This window comes from Melozone crissalis, unplaced genomic scaffold (assembly GCF_028551555.1).
Source record: "Melozone crissalis strain CALT ecotype California unplaced genomic scaffold, PUWL_Pcris_2 ptg000038l_1, whole genome shotgun sequence".
Classification (NCBI taxonomy): Eukaryota; Metazoa; Chordata; class Aves; order Passeriformes; family Passerellidae; genus Melozone; species Melozone crissalis.
Window position 1 is genome coordinate 9,558,954 of NW_026535816.1, and position 16,496 is coordinate 9,575,449.

Below are 16,496 nucleotides of genomic sequence, written 5' to 3' on the forward strand. Positions count from 1 at the left end.
CTAGAGGCTGCACGGAGGTCTGCCGAGTGTTTTGCAAGAAGAGAAAGAAAGTTGTCCAAAACGGCTTCCACTCGAATGTTCATGTGAATAGAAAAGGCAGGAGAGTGGTCAGGTACTGTTTTCTCTCAGTTGGCAAGCTGCGCACACAATCGCAGTGTTGTACAGCTTGTTTCATCACCTTTGCGAAGTTGCCGCTCTCTCCGGCTCCCGGAGGCGAAGAGGCGGCTTCTTCGGGCAAAGACGATTCTGCCGCTCACAGTGCTCTGCGGTGTGCGGCTTCTGCCCAAAGAGGCCCGGGAGCGGTGCTTAGCTCTGCAGAGCACCGTACCTTCTTCTTGGCCTCTCTTCTCGTCTACATCTCAGCAAAAAGCCTTTCCACTCTGTCTGGCAAGGAGAAACTGTGCCAGAACAGAAAACATATCCCATCGTGTTCTAGAGCTTGCACGGAGGTCTGACGAGTGTTTTGCAAGAAGAGAAAGAAAGTTGTCCAAAACAGCTTCCAATCGAATATTCATGTGAATAGAAAAGGCAGGAGAGTGCTCAGATACTGTTTTCTCTCAGTTGGCAAGCTGCACACACAATGGCAGTGTTGTACAGCTTGCTTCTTCACCTTTGCCAAGCTGCAGAGCACCGCACCTTCGTTTTTAGCCTCTCTTCTCGTCCACATCATAGCAAAAAGCTTTTCCTCTCTGTCTGGCAAGGAGAAACTGTGCCAGCACACAAAAAATCTCCCATCGTGTTCTAGAAACTGCACGGAGGTCTGCCGAGTGTTTTGCAAGATGAGAAAGAAAGTTGTCCAAAACAGCTTCCAATCGAATATTCATGTGAATAGAAAAGGCAGGAGAGTGGTCAGGTACTGTTTTCTCTCAGTTTGTAAGCTGCACACACAATGGCAGTGTTGTACAGCTTGCTTCTTCACCTGTGCCAAGCTGCAGAGAACAGTGCCGTCTTCCTTAGCCTCTCTTCAAGTCTACATCTTTGCAAAAAGCTTTTCCACTCTGTCTGGCAAGGAGAAACTGTGCCAGCACAAAAAACATCTCCCACAGTGTTCTAGAGACTGCACGGAGGTCTGACGAGTGTTTTGCAAGAAGAGAAAGAAAGTTGTCCAAAACAGCTTCCAATCGAATATTCATGTGAATACAAAAGGTAGGAGAGTGGTCAGGTACTGTTTTCTCTCAGTTTGTAAGCTGCACACACAATGGCAGTGTTGTACAGCTTGCTTCTTCACCTTTGCCAAGCTGCAGAGCACCGTACCTTCGTCTTTAGCCTCTCCTCGTCTACATCTTAGCAAAAAGCTTTTCCACTCTGTCTGGCAAGGATAAACTGTGCCAGCACACAAAACATCTCCCATCGTGTTCTAGAGGCTGCATGGAGGTCAGCCGGGTGTTTTGCAAGAAGAGAAAGAAAGTTGTCCAAAACAGCTTCCAATCGAATATTCATGTGAATAGAAAAGGTAGGAGAGTGGTCAGGTACTGTTTTCTCTCAGTTTGTAAGCTGCACACACAATGGCAGTGTTGTAGAGCTTGTTTCATCACCTTTGCGAAGTTGCCGCTCTCTCCGGCTCCCGGAGGCGAAGAGGCGGCTTCTTCGGGCAAAGACGATTCTGCCGCTCACAGTGCTCTGCGGTGTGCGGCTTCTGCCCAAAGAGGCCCGGGAGCGGTGCTTAGCTCTGCAGAGCACCGTACCTTCTTCTTGGCCTCTCTTCTCGTCTACATCTTAGCAAAAAGCTTTTCCACTCTGTCTGGCAAGGAGAAACTGTGCCAGAACAGAAAACATCTCCCATCGTGTTCTTGAGCTTGCACGGAGGTCTGACGAGTGTTTTGCAAGAAGAGAAAGAAAGTTGTCCAAAACAGCTTCCAATCGAATATTCATGTGAATAGAAAAGGCAGGAGAATGGTCAGATACTGTTTTCTCTCAGTTGGCAAGCTGCACACACAATGGCAGTGTTGTACAGCTTGCTTCTTCACCTTTGCCAAGCTGCAGAGCACCGTACCTTCGTTTTTAGCCTCTCTTCTCGTCCACATCATAGCAAAAAGCTTTTCCTCTCTGTCTGGCAAGGAGAAACTGTGCCAGCACACAAAAAATCTCCCATCGTGTTCTAGAAACTGCACGGAGGTCTGCCGAGTGTTTTGCAAGAAGAGAAAAAAGTTGTCCAAAACAGCTTGCAATCGAATGTTCATGTGAATACAAAAGGCAGGAGAGTGGTCAGGTACTGTTTTCTCTCAGTTGGCAAGCTGCGCACACAATCGCAGTGTTGTACAGCTTGTTTCATCACCTTTGCGAAGTTGCCGCTCTCTCCAGCTCCCGGAGACCACGAGGCGGCTTCTTCGCGCAAAGACGATTCTGCCGCTCACAGTGCTCTGCGGTGTGCGCCTTCTGCCGAAAGAGGCCCGGGAGCGTTGCTTAGCTCTGCAGAGCACCGTACCTTCGTCTTTTGCGTGTCTTCTCGTCTACATCTTAGCAAAAAGCTTTTCCACTCTGTCTGGCAAGGAGAAACTGTGCCAGCACAAAAAACATCTCCCATCGTGTTCTAGAGGCTGCACGGAGGTCTGACGAGTGTTTTGCAAGAAGAGAAAGCAAGTTGTCCAAAACAGCTTCCAATCGAATATTCATGTGAATAGAAAAGGCAGGAGAGTGGTCAGGTACTGTTTTCTCTCAGTTGGCAAGCTGCACACACAATGGCAGTGTTGTACAGCTTGCTTCTTCACCTTTGCCAAGCTGCAGAGCACAGTACCTTCGTCTTTAGCCTCTCTTCTCGTCTACATCTTAGCAAAAACCTTTTCCACTCTGTCTGGCAAGGAGAAACTGTGCCAGCACACAAAACATCTCCCATCGTCTTCTAGAAGCGGCACGGAGGTCTGCCGAGTGTTTTGCAAGAAGAGAAAGAAAGTTGTCCAAAACAGCTTCCAATCGAATATTCATGTGAATAGAAAAGGCAGGAGAGTGGTCAGGTACTGTTTTCTCTCAGTTGGCAAGCTGCGCACACAATCGCAGTGTTGTGCAGCTTGTTTCATCACCTTTGCGAAGCTGCCGCTCTCTCCGGCTCCCGGAGACGAAGAAGCTGCTTCTTCGCGCAAAGACGATTCTGCCGCTCACAGTGCTCTGCGGTGTGCGGCTTCTGCCGAAAGAGGCCCGGGAGCGGTGCTTAGCTCTGCAGAGAACCGTACCTTCGTCTTTAGCCTCTCTTCTCGTCTACTTTTAGCAAAAAGCTTTTCCACTCTGTCTGGGAAGGAGAAACTGTGCCAGCACAAAAAACATCTCCCATCGTGTTCTAGAGGCTGCACGGAGGTCTGCCGAGTGTTTTGCAAGAAGAGAAAGAAAGTTGTCCAAAACGGCTTCCACTCGAATGTTCATGTGAATAGAAAAGGCAGGAGAGTGGTCAGGTACTGTTTTCTCTCAGTTGGCAAGCTGCGCACACAATCGCAGTGTTGTACAGCTTGTTTCATCACCTTTGCGAAGTTGCCGCTCTCTCCGGCTCCCGGAGGCGAAGAGGCGGCTTCTTCGGGCAAAGACGATTCTGCCGCTCACAGTGCTCTGCGGTGTGCGCCTTCTGCCGAAAGAGGCCCGGGAGCGGTGCTTAGCTCTGCAGAGCACCGTACCTTCTTCTTGGCCTCTCTTCTCGTCTACATCTCAGCAAAAAGCCTTTCCACTCTGTCTGGCAAGGAGAAACTGTGCCAGAACAGAAAACATATCCCATCGTGTTCTAGAGCTTGCACGGAGGTCTGACGAGTGTTTTGCAAGAAGAGAAAGAAAGTTGTCCAAAACAGCTTCCAATCGAATATTCATGTGAATAGAAAAGGCAGGAGAGTGGTCAGATACTGTTTTCTCTCAGTTGGCAAGCTGCACACACAATGGCAGTGTTGTACAGCTTGCTTCTTCACCTTTGCCAAGCTGCAGAGCACCGCACCTTCGTTTTTAGCCTCTCTTCTCGTCCACATCATAGCAAAAAGCTTTTCCTCTCTGTCTGGCAAGGAGAAACTGTGCCAGCACACAAAAAATCTCCCATCGTGTTCTAGAAACTGCACGGAGGTCTGCCGAGTGTTTTGCAAGATGAGAAAGAAAGTTGTCCAAAACAGCTTCCAATCGAATATTCATGTGAATAGAAAAGGCAGGAGAGTGGTCAGGTACTGTTTTCTCTCAGTTTGTAAGCTGCACACACAATGGCAGTGTTGTACAGCTTGCTTCTTCACCTGTGCCAAGCTGCAGAGAACAGTGCCGTCTTCCTTAGCCTCTCTTCTAGTCTACATCTTTGCAAAAAGCTTTTCCACTCTGTCTGGCAAGGAGAAACTGTGCCAGCACAAAAAACATCTCCCACAGTGTTCTAGAGACTGCACGGAGGTCTGACGAGTGTTTTGCAAGAAGAGAAAGAAAGTTGTCCAAAACAGCTTCCAATCGAATATTCATGTGAATACAAAAGGTAGGAGAGTGGTCAGGTACTGTTTTCTCTCAGTTTGTAAGCTGCACACACAATGGCAGTGTTGTACAGCTTGCTTCTTCACCTTTGCCAAGCTGCAGAGCACCGTACCTTCGTCTTTAGCCTCTCCTCGTCTACATCTTAGCAAAAAGCTTTTCCACTCTGTCTGGCAAGGAGAAACTGTGCCAGCACACAAAACATCTCCCATCGTGTTCTAGAGGCTGCATGGAGGTCAGCCGGGTGTTTTGCAAGAAGAGAAAGAAAGTTGTCCAAAACAGCTTCCAATCGAATATTCATGTGAATAGAAAAGGTAGGAGAGTGGTCAGGTACTGTTTTCTCTCAGTTTGTAAGCTGCACACACAATGGCAGTGTTGTAGAGCTTGTTTCATCACCTTTGCGAAGTTGCCGCTCTCTCCGGCTCCCGGAGGCGAAGAGGCGGCTTCTTCGCGCAAAGACGATTCTGCCGCTCACAGTGCTCTGCGGTGTGCGGCTTCTGCCCAAAGAGGCCCGGGAGCGGTGCTTAGCTCTGCAGAGCACCGTACCTTCTTCTTGGCCTCTCTTCTCGTCTACATCTTAGCAAAAAGCTTTTCCACTCTGTCTGGCAAGGAGAAACTGTGCCAGAACAGAAAACATCTCCCATCGTGTTCTAGAGCTTCCACGGAGGTCTGCCGAGTGTTTTGCAAGAAGAGAAAGAATGTTGTCCAAAACAGCTTCCAATCGAATATTCATGTGAATAGAAAAGGCAGGAGAATGGTCAGATACTGTTTTCTCTCAGTTGGCAAGCTGCACACACAATGGCAGTGTTGTACAGCTTGCTTCTTCACCTTTGCCAAGCTGCAGAGCACCGTACCTTCGTTTTTAGCCTCTCTTCTCGTCCACATCATAGCAAAAAGCTTTTCCTCTCTGTCTGGCAAGGAGAAACTGTGCCAGCACACAAAAAATCTCCCATCGTGTTCTAGAAACTGCACGGAGGTCTGCCGAGTGTTTTGCAAGATGAGAAAGAAAGTTGTCCAAAACAGCTTCCAATCGAATATTCATGTGAATAGAAAAGGCAGGAGAGTGGTCAGGTACTGTTTTCTCTCAGTTTGTAAGCTTCACACACAATGGCAGTGTTGTACAGCTTGCTTCTTCTCCTGTGCCAAGCTGCAGAGCACCGTACCGTCTTCCTTAGCCTCTCTTCTCGTCTACATCTTAGCAAAAAGCTTTTCCACTCTGTCTGGCAAGGAGAAACTGTGCCAGCACAAAAACATCTCCCATCGTGTTCGAGAGGCTGCACGGAGGTCTGCCGAGTGTTTTGCAAGAAGAGAAAGAAAGTTGTCCAAAACAGCTTGCAATCGAATGTTCATGTGAATAGAAAAGGCAGGAGAGTGGTCAGGTACTGTTTTCTCTCAGTTGGCAAGCTGCGCACACAATCGCAGTGTTGTACAGCTTGTTTCATCACCTTTGCCAAGCTGCCGCTCTCTCATGCTCCCGGAGACGAAGAAGCTGCTTCTTCGCGCAAAGACGGATCTACCGCTCACAGTGCTCTGCGGTGTGCGGCTTCTGCCCAAAAAGGCCCTGGAGCTGTGCTTAGCTCTGCAGAGCACCGTACCTTCGTCTTTAGCCTCTCTTCTCGTCTACATCTTAGCAAAAAGCTTTTCCACTCTGTCTGGCAAGGAGAAACTGTGCCAGCACACAAAACATCTCCCATCGTGTTCTAGAGGCTGCACGGAGGTCTGCCGAGTGTTTTGCAAGAAGAGAAAAAAGTTGTCCAAAACAGCTTGCAATCGAATGTTCATGTGAATACAAAAGGCAGGAGAGTGGTCAGGTACTGTTTTCTCTCAGTTGGCAAGCTGCGCACACAATCGCAGTGTTGTACAGCTTGTTTCATCACCTTTGCGAAGTTGCCGCTCTCTCCAGCTCCCGGAGACCACGAGGCGGCTTCTTCGCGCAAAGACGATTCTGCCGCTCACAGTGCTCTGCGGTGTGCGCCTTCTGCCGAAAGAGGCCCGGGAGCGTTGCTTAGCTCTGCAGAGCACCGTATCTTCGTCTTTTGCGTGTCTTCTCATCTACATCTTAGCAAAAAGCTTTTCCACTCTGTCTGGCAAGGAGAAACTGTGCCAGCACACAAAACATCTCCCATCGTGTTCTAGAGACTGCACGGAGGTCTGCCGAGTCTTTTGCAAGAAGAGAAAAAAGTTGTCCAAAACAGCTTCCAATCGAATATTCATGTGAATAGAAAAGGCAGGAGAGCTGTCTGGTACTGTTTTCTCTCACTTGGCAAGCTGCACACACAATGGCAGTGTTGTACAGCTTGCTTCTTCCCTTTGCCAAGATGCAGAGCACAGTACCTTCTTCCTTAGCCTCTCTTCTCGTCTACATCTTAGCAAAAAGCTTTTCCACTCTGTCTGGCAAGGAGAAACTGTGCCAGCACAAAAAACATCTCCCATCGTGTTCTAGAGGCTGCACGGAGGTCTGACGAGTGTTTTGCAAGAAGAGAAAGCAAGTTGTCCAAAACAGCTTCCAATCGAATATTCATGTGAATAGAAAAGGCAGGAGAGTGGTCAGGTACTGTTTTCTCTCAGTTGGCAAGCTGCACACACAATGGCAGTGTTGTACAGCTTGCTTCTTCACCTTTGCCAAGCTGCAGAGCACAGTACCTTCGTCTTTAGCCTCTCTTCTCGTCTACATCTTAGCAAAAACCTTTTCCACTCTGTCTGGCAAGGAGAAACTGTGCCAGCACACAAAACATCTCCCATCGTCTTCTAGAAGCGGCACGGAGGTCTGCCGAGTGTTTTGCAAGAAGAGAAAGAAAGTTGTCCAAAACAGCTTCCAATCGAATATTCATGTGAATAGAAAAGGCAGGAGAGTGGTCAGGTACTGTTTTCTCTCAGTTGGCAAGCTGCGCACACAATCGCAGTGTCGTGCAGCTTGTTTCATCACCTTTGCGAAGCTGCCGCTCTCTCCGGCTCCCGGAGACGAAGAAGCTGCTTCTTCGCGCAAAGACGATTCTGCCGCTCACAGTGCTCTGCGGTGTGCGGCTTCTGCCGAAAGAGGCCCGGGAGCGTTGCTTAGCTCTGCAGAGCACCGTACCTTCGTCTTTAGCCTCTCTTCTCGTCTACTTCTTAGCAAAAAGCTTTTCCACTCTGTCTGGGAAGGAGAAACTGTGCCAGCACAAAAAACATCTCCCATCGTGTTCTAGAGGCTGCACGGAGGTCTGCCGAGTGTTTTGCAAGAAGAGAAAGAAAGTTGTCCAAAACGGCTTCCACTCGAATGTTCATGTGAATTGAAAAGGCAGGAGAGTGGTCAGGTACTGTTTTCTCTCAGTTGGCAAGCTGCGCACACAATCGCAGTGTTGTACAGCTTGTTTCATCACCTTTGCGAAGTTGCCGCTCTCTCCGGCTCCCGGAGGCGAAGAGGCGGCTTCTTCGGGCAATAACGATTCTGCCGCTCACAGTGCTCTGCGGTGTGCGGCTTCTGCCCAAAGAGGCCCGGGAGCGGTGCTTAGCTCTGCAGAGCACCGTACCTTCTTCTTGGCCTCTCTTCTCGTCTACATCTTAGCAAAAAGGTTTTCCACTCTGTCTGGCAAGGAGAAACTGTGCCAGAACAGAAAACATCTGCCATCGTGTTCTAGAGCTTCCACGGAGGTCTGACGAGTGTTTTGCAAGAAGAGAAAGAAAGTTGTCCAAAACAGCTTCCAATCGAATATTCATGTGAATAGAAAAGGCAGGAGAATGGTCAGATACTGTTTTCTCTCAGTTGGCAAGCTGCACACACAATGGCAGTGTTGTACAGCTTGCTTCTTCACCTTTGCCAAGCTGCAGAGCACCGTACCTTCGTTTTTAGCCTCTCTTCTCGTCCACATCATAGCAAAAAGCTTTTCCTCTCTGTCTGGCAAGGAGAAACTGTGCCAGCACACAAAAAATCTCCCATCGTGTTCTAGAAACTGCACGGAGGTCTGCCGAGTGTTTTGCAAGATGAGAAAGAAAGTTGTCCAAAACAGCTTCCAATCGAATATTCATGTGAATAGAAAAGGCAGGAGAGTGGTCAGGTACTGTTTTCTCTCAGTTTGTAAGCTTCACACACAATGGCAGTGTTGTACAGCTTGCTTCTTCTCCTGTGCCAAGCTGCAGAGCACAGTACCGTCTTCCTTAGCCTCTCTTCTCGTCTACATCTTAGCAAAAAGCTTTTCCACTCTGTCTGGCAAGGAGAAACTGTGCCAGCACAGAAAACATCTCCCATCGTGTTCGAGAGGCTGCACGGAGGTCTGCCGAGTGTTTTGCAAGAAGAGAAAGAAAGTTGTCCAAAACAGCTTGCAATCGAATGTTCATGTGAATAGAAAAGGCAGGAGAGTGGTCAGGTACTGTTTTCTCTCAGTTGGCAAGCTGCGCATACAATCGCAGTGTTGTACAGCTTGTTTCATCACCTTTGCCAAGCTGCCGCTCTCTCATGCTCCCGGAGACGAAGAAGCTGCTTCTTCGCGCAAAGACGGATCTACCGCTCACAGTGCTCTGCGGTGTGCGGCTTCTGCCCAAAAAGGCCCTGGAGCGGTGCTTAGCTCTGCAGAGCACCGTACCTTCGTCTTTAGCCTCTCTTCTCGTCTACATCTTAGCAAAAAGCTTTTCCACTCTGTCTGGCAAGGAGAAACTGTGCCAGCACACAAAACATCTCCCATCGTGTTCTAGAGGCTGCACGGAGGTCTGCCGAGTGTTTTCCAAGAAGAGAAAAAAGTTGTCCAAAACAGCTTGCAATCGAATGTTCATGTGAATACAAAAGGCAGGAGAGTGGTCAGGTACTGTTTTCTCTCAGTTGGCAAGCTGCGCACACAATCGCAGTGTTGTACAGCTTGTTTCATCACCTTTGCGAAGTTGCCGCTCTCTCCAGCTCCCGGAGACCACGAGGCGGCTTCTTCGCGCAAAGACGATTCTGCCGCTCACAGTGCTCTGCGGTGTGCGCCTTCTGCCGAAAGAGGCCCGGGAGCGTTGCTTAGCTCTGCAGAGCACAGTACCTTCGTCTTTTGCGTGTCTTCTCGTCTACATCTTAGCAAAAAGCTTTTCCACTCTGTCTGGCAAGGAGAAACTGTGCCAGCACACAAAACATCTCCCATCGTGTTCTAGAGACTGCACGGAGGTCTGCCGAGTCTTTTGCAAGAAGAGAAAAAAGTTGTCCAAAACAGCTTCCAATCGAATATTCATGTGAATAGAAAAGGCAGGAGAGCAGTCTGGTACTGTTTTCTCTCACTTGGCAAGCTGCACACACAATGGCAGTGTTGTACAGCTTGCTTCTTCCCTTTGCCAAGATGCAGAGCACAGTACCTTCTTCCTTAGCCTCTCTTCTCGTCTACATCTTAGCAAAAAGCTTTTCCACTCTGTCTGGCAAGGAGAAACTGTGCCAGCACAAAAAACATCTCCCATCGTGTTCTAGAGGCTGCACGGAGGTCTGCCGAGTGTTTTTCAAGAAGAGAAAGAAAGTTGTCCAAAACAGCTTCCAATCGAATATTCATGTGAATAGAAAAGGCAGGAGAGTGGTCAGGTACTGTTTTCTCTCAGTTGGCAAGCTGCACACACAATGGCAGTGTTGTACAGCTTGCTTCTTCACCTTTGCCAAGCTGCAGAGCACAGTACCTTCGTCTTTAGCCTCTCTTCTCGTCTACATCTTAGCAAAAACCTTTTCCACTCTGTCTGGCAAGGAGAAACTGTGCCAGCACACAAAACATCTCCCATCGTCTTCTAGAAGCGGCATGGAGGTCTGCCGAGTGTTTTGCAAGAAGAGAAAGAAAGTTGTCCAAAACAGCTTCCAATCGAATATTCATGTGAATAGAAAAGGCAGGAGAGTGGTCAGGTACTGTTTTCTCTCAGTTGGCAAGCTGCGCACACAATCGCAGTGTTGTACAGCTTGTTTCATCACCTTTGCGAAGCTGCCGCTCTCTCCGGCTCCCGGAGACGAAGAAGCTGCTTCTTCGCGCAAAGACGATTCTGCCGCTCACAGTGCTCTGCGGTGTGCGGCTTCTGCCGAAAGAGGCCCGGGAGCGGTGCTTAGCTCTGCAGAGCACCGTACCTTCGTCTTTAGCCTCTCTTCTCGTCTACTTCTTAGCAAAAAGCTTTTCCACTCTGTCTGGGAAGGAGAAACTGTGCCAGCACAAAAAACATCTCCCATCGTGTTCTAGAGGCTGCACGGAGGTCTGACGAGTGTTTTGCAAGAAGAGAAAGAAAGTTGTCCAAAACGGATTCCACTCGAATGTTCATGTGAATAGAAAAGGCAGGAGAGTGGTCAGGTACTGTTTTCTCTCAGTTGGCAAGCTGCGCACACAATCGCAGTGTTGTACAGCTTGTTTCATCACCTTTGCGAAGTTGCCGCTCTCTACGGCTCCCGGAGGCGAAGAGGCGGCTTCTTCGCGCAAAGACGATTCTGCCGCTCACAGTGCTCTGCGGTGTGCGGCTTGTGCCCAAAGAGGCCCGGGAGCGGTGCTTAGCTCTGCAGAGCACCGTACCTTCTTCTTGGCCTCTCTTCTCGTCTACATCTTAGCAAAAAGCTTTTCCACTCTGTCTGGCAAGGAGAAACTGTGCCAGCACAAAAAACATCTCCCATCGTGTTCTAGAGCTTGCACGGAGGTCTGACGAGTGTTTTGCAAGAAGAGAAAGAAAGTTGTCCAAAACAGCTTCCAATCGAATATTCATGTGAATAGAAAAGGCAGGAGAGTGGTCAGGTACTGTTTTCTCTCAGTTGGCAAGCTGCACACACAATGGCAGTGTTGTACAGCTTGCTTCTTCACCTTTGCCAAGCTGCAGAGCACCGCACCTTCGTTTTTAGCCTCTCTTCTCGTCCACATCATAGCAAAAAGCTTTTCCTCTCTGTCTGGCAAGGAGAAACTGTGCCAGCACACAAAAAATCTCCCATCGTGTTCTAGAAACTGCACGGAGGTCTGCCGAGTGTTTTGCAAGATGAGAAAGAAAGTTGTCCAAAACAGCTTCCAATCGAATATTCATGTGAATAGAAAAGGCAGGAGAGTGGTCAGGTACTGTTTTCTCTCAGTTGGCAAGCTGCACACACAATGGCAGTGTTAGACAGCTTGCTTCTTCACCTTTGCCAAGCTGCAGAGCACAGTACCTTCTTCCTTAGCCTCTCTTCTCGTCTACATATTAGCAAAAAGCTTTTCCACTCTGTCTGGCAAGGAGAAACTGTGCCAGCACACAAAACATCTCCCATCGTGTTCTAGAGGCTGCACGGAGGTCTGCCGAGTGTTTTGCAAGAAGAGAAAGAAAGTTGTCCAAAACAGCTTGCAATGGAATGTTCATGTGAATAGAAAAGGCAGGAGAGTGGTCAGGTACTGTTTTCTCTCAGTTTGTAAGCTGCACACACAATGGCAGTGTTGTACAACTTGTTTCATCACCTTTGCGAAGATGCCGCTCTCTCCGGCTCCCGGAGACGAAGAATCTGCTTCTTCGCGCAAAGACGATTCTGCCGCTCACAGTGCTCTGCGATGTGCGCCTTCGGCCGAAAGACGCCCGGGAGCGGTGCTTCGCTCTGCAGAGCACCGCACCTTCGTCTTTAGTGTGTCTTCTCGTCTACATCTTAGCAAAAAGCTTTTCCACTGTCTGGCAAGGATAAACTGTGCCAGCACACAAAACATCTCCCATCGTGTTCTAGAGACTGCACGGAGGTCTGCCGAGTGTTCTGCAAGATGAGAAAGAAAGTTGTCCAAAACAGCTTCCATTCGAATATTCATGTGAATAGAAAAGGCAGGAGAGGGGTCAGATACTGTTTTCTCTCAGTTGGCAAGCGGCACACACAATGGCAGTGTTGTACAGCTTGCTTCTTACCTTTGCCAAGCTGCAGAGCACTGTACCTTCTTCCTTAGCCTCTCTTCTCGTCTACATTTAGAAAAAAGCTTTTCCACTCTGTCTGGCAAGGAGAAACTGTGCCAGCACAAAAAACATCTCCCATCGTGTTCTAGAGGCTGCACGGAGGTCTGCAGAGTGTTATGCAAGAAGAGAAAGAAAGTTGTCCAAAACAGCTTCCAATCGAATATTCATGTGAATAGAAAAGGCAGGAGAGTGGTCAGGTACTGTTTTTTCTCAGTTGGCAAGCTGCACACACAATGGCAGTGTTGTACAGCTTGCTTCTTCACCTTTGCCAAGCTGCAGAGCACAGTACCTTCGTCTTTAGCCTCTCTTCTCGTCTACATCTTAGCAAAAAGCTTTTCCACTCTGTCTGGCAAGGAGAAACTGTGCCAGCACAGAAAACATCTCCCATCGTGTTCTAGAGGCTGCACGGAGGTCTGCCGAGTGTTTTGCAAGAAGAGAAAGAAAGTTGTCCAAAACAGCTTGCAATCGAAAGTTCATGTGAATAGAAAAGGCAGGAGAGTGGTCAGGTACTGTTTTCTCTCAGTTGGCAAGCTGCGCACACAATCGCAGTTTTGCACAGCTTGTTTCATCACCTTCGCGAAGCTGCCGCTCTCTCCGGCTCCAGGAGGCGAAGAAGCTGCTTCTTCGCGCAAAGACGATTCTGCCGCTCACAGTGCTCTGCGGTGTGCGCCTTCTGCCGAAAGAGGCCCGGGAGCGGTGCTTAGCTCTGCAGAGCACCGTACCTTCGTCTTTAGCCTCTCTTCTCGTCTACATCTTAGCAAAAAGCTTTTCCACTCTGTCTGGCAAGGAGAAACTGTGCCAGCACAAAAAACATCTCCCATGGTGTTCTAGAGGCGGCACGGAGGTCTGACGAGTGTTTTGCAAGAAGAGAAAGAAAGTTGTCCAAAACAGCTTGCAATCGAATGTTCATGTGAATAGAAAAGGCAGGAGAGTGGTCAGGTACTGTTTTCTCTCACTTGGCAAGCTGCGCACACAATCGCAGTGTTGTACAGCTTGTTTCATCACCTTTGCGAAGCTGCCGCTCTCTCCGGCTCCCGGAGACGAAGAAGCTGCTTCTTCGCGCAAAGACGATTCTGCCGCTCACAGTGCTCTGCGATGTGCGCGTTCTGGCGAAAGACGCCCGGGAGCGGTGCTTAGCATGCAGAGCACCGTACCTTCGTCTTTAGCCTCTCTTCTCGTCTACATCTTAGCAAAAAGCTTTTCCACTCTGTCTGGCAAGGAGAAACTGTGCCAGCACACAAAACATCTCCCATCGTGTTCTAGAGACTGCACGGAGGTCTGACGAGTGTTTTGCAAGAAGAGAAAGAAAGTTGTCCAAAACAGCTTCCAATCGAATATTCATGTGAATAGAAAAGGCAGGAGAGTGGTCAGGTACTGTTTTCTCTCAGTTGGCAAGCTGCACACACAATGGCAGTGTTGTGCAGCTTGCTTCTTCACCTTTGCCAAGCTGCAGAGCACCGTACCTTCGTCTTGACACTCTTCTCGTCTACATCTTAGCAAAAAGCTTTTCCACCCTGTCTGGCAAGGAGAAACTGTGCCAGCACACAAAACATCTCCCATCGTGTTCTAGAGCTTGCACGGAGGTCTGACGAGTGTTTTGCAAGAAGAGAAAGAAATTGTCCTAAACTGCTTCCAATCGAATATTCATGTGAATAGAAAAGGCAGGAGAGTGGTCAGGTACTGTTTTCTCTCAGTTGGCAAGCTGCACACACAATGGCAGTGTTGTACAGCTTGCTTCTTCACCTTTGCCAAGCTGCAGAGCACCGCACCTTCGTTTTTAGCGTCTCTTCTCGTCCACATCATAGCAAAAAGCTTTTCCACTCTGTCTGGCAAGGAGAAACTGTGCCAGCACACAAAAAATCTCCCATCGTGTTCTAGAAACTGCACAGAGGTCTGCCGAGTGTTTTACAAATGAGAAAGAAAGTTGTCCAAAACAGCTTCCAATCGAATATTCATGTGAATAGAAAAGGCAGGAGTGTGGTCAGGTACTGTTTTCTCTCAGTTTGTAAGCTGCACACACAATGGCAGTGTTGTACAGCTTGCTTCTTCACCTTTGCCAAGCTGCAGAGCACAGTACCTTCGTCTTTAGCCTCTCTTCTCGTCTACATCTTAGCAAAAAGGTTTTCCCTCTGTCTGGCAAGGAGAAACTGTGCCAGCACAGAAAACATCTCCCATCGTGTTCTAGAGACTGCACGGAGGTCTGCCGAGTGTTTTGCAAGATGAGAAAGGAAGTTGTCCAAAACAGCTTGCAATCGAATTTTCATGTGAATAGAAAAGGCAGGAGAGTGGTCAGGTACTGTTTTCTCTCAGTTGGCAAGCTGCGCACACAATCGCAATGTTGTACAGCTTGTTTCATCACCTTTGCGAAGTTGCCGCTCACTCCAGCTCCCGGAGACGAAGAATCTGCTTCTTCGCGCAAAGACGATTCTGCCGCTCACAGTGCTCTGCGGTGTGCGGCTTCTGCCCAAAGAGGCCCGGGAGCGGTGCTTAGCTCTGCAGAGCACCGTACCTTCGTCTTTAGCCTCTCTTCTCGTCTACATCTTAGCAAAAAGCTTTTCCACTCTGTCTGGCAAGGAGAAAATGTGCCAGCACACAAAACATCTCCCATCGTCTTCTAGAGGCTGCACGGAGGTCTGCCGAGTGTTTTGCAAGAAGAGAAAGAAAGTTGTCCAAAACAGCTTGCAATCGAATGTTCATGTGAATAGAAAAGGCAGGAGAGTGGTCAGGTACTGTTTTCTCTCAGTTGGCAAGCTGCACACAGAATCGCAGTGTTGTACAGCTTGCTTCTTCACCTTTGCCATGCTGCCGCTCTCTCCAGCTCCCGGAGGCGAAGAAGCGGCTTCTTCGCGCAAAGACGATTCTGCCGCTCACAGTGCTCTGCGGTGTGCGCCTTCTGCCGAAAGAGGCCCGGGAGCAGAGCTTAGCTCTGCAGAGCACCGTACCTTCGTCTTTAGCCTCTCTTCTCGTCTACATCTTAGCACAAAGCTTTTCCACTCTGTCTGGGAAGGAGAAACTGTGCCAGCACAGAACACATCTCCCATCGTGTTCTAGAGGCTGCACGGAGGTCTGCCGAGTGTTTTGCAAGATGAGAAAGAAAGTTGTCCAAAACAGCTTCCAATCGAATATTCATGTGAATAGAAAAGGCAGGAGAGTGGTCAGGTACTGTTTTCTCTCAGTTGGCAAGCTGCACACACAATGGCAGTGTTGTACAGCTTGCTTCTTCACCTTTGCCAAGCTGCAGAGCACAGTACCTTCGTCTTTAGCCTCTCTCCTCTCGTCTACATCTTAGCAAAAAGCTTTTCCAGTCTGTCTGGCAAGGAGAAATTGTGTCAGCACACAAAACATCTCCCATCGTGTTCTAGAGACTGCATGGATGTCTGCCGAGTGTTTTGCAAGAAGAGAAAGAAAGTTGTCCAAAACAGCTTCCAATCGAATATTCATGTGAATAGAAAAGGCAGGAGAGTGGTCAGGTACTGTTTTCTCTCAGTTGGCAAGCTGCACACACAATGGCAGTGTTGCACAGCTTGCTTCTTCACCTTTGCCAAGCTTGCCTAGCACCGTACCTTCGGTCATTAGCCTCTCTTCTCGTCTACATCTTAGCAAAAAGCTTTTCCACTCTGTCTGGCAAGGAGAAACTGTGCCAGCACAGAAAACATCTCCCATCGTGTTCGAGAGGCTGCACGGAGGTCTGCCGAATGTTTTGCAAGAAGAGAAAGAAAGTTGTCCAAAACAGCTTCCAATCGAATATTCATGTGAATAGAAAAGGCAGGAGAGTGGTCAGGTACTGTTTTCTCTCAGTTGGCAAGCTGCACACACAATGGCAGTGTTGTACAGCTTGCTTCTTCACCTTTGCCAAGCTGCAGAGCACCGTACCTTCGTCTTTAGCCTCTCTTCTCGTCCACATCTTAGCAAAAATCTTTACCACTCTGTCTGGCAAGGAGAAACTTTGCCAGCACACAAAACATCTCCCATCGTGTTCTAGAGGCTGCACGGAGGTCTGACGAGTGTTTTGCAAGAAGAGAAAGAAAGTTGTCCAAAACAGCTTCCAATCGAATATTCATGTGAATAGAAAAGGCAGGAGAGTGGTCAGGTACTGTTTTCTCTCAGTTGGCAAGCTGCACACACAATGGCAGTGTTGTACAGCTTGCTTCTTCACCTTTGCCAACCTGCAGAGCACAGTACCTTCTTCCTTTGCCTCTCTTCTCGTCTACATCTTAGCAAAAAGCTTTTCCACTCTG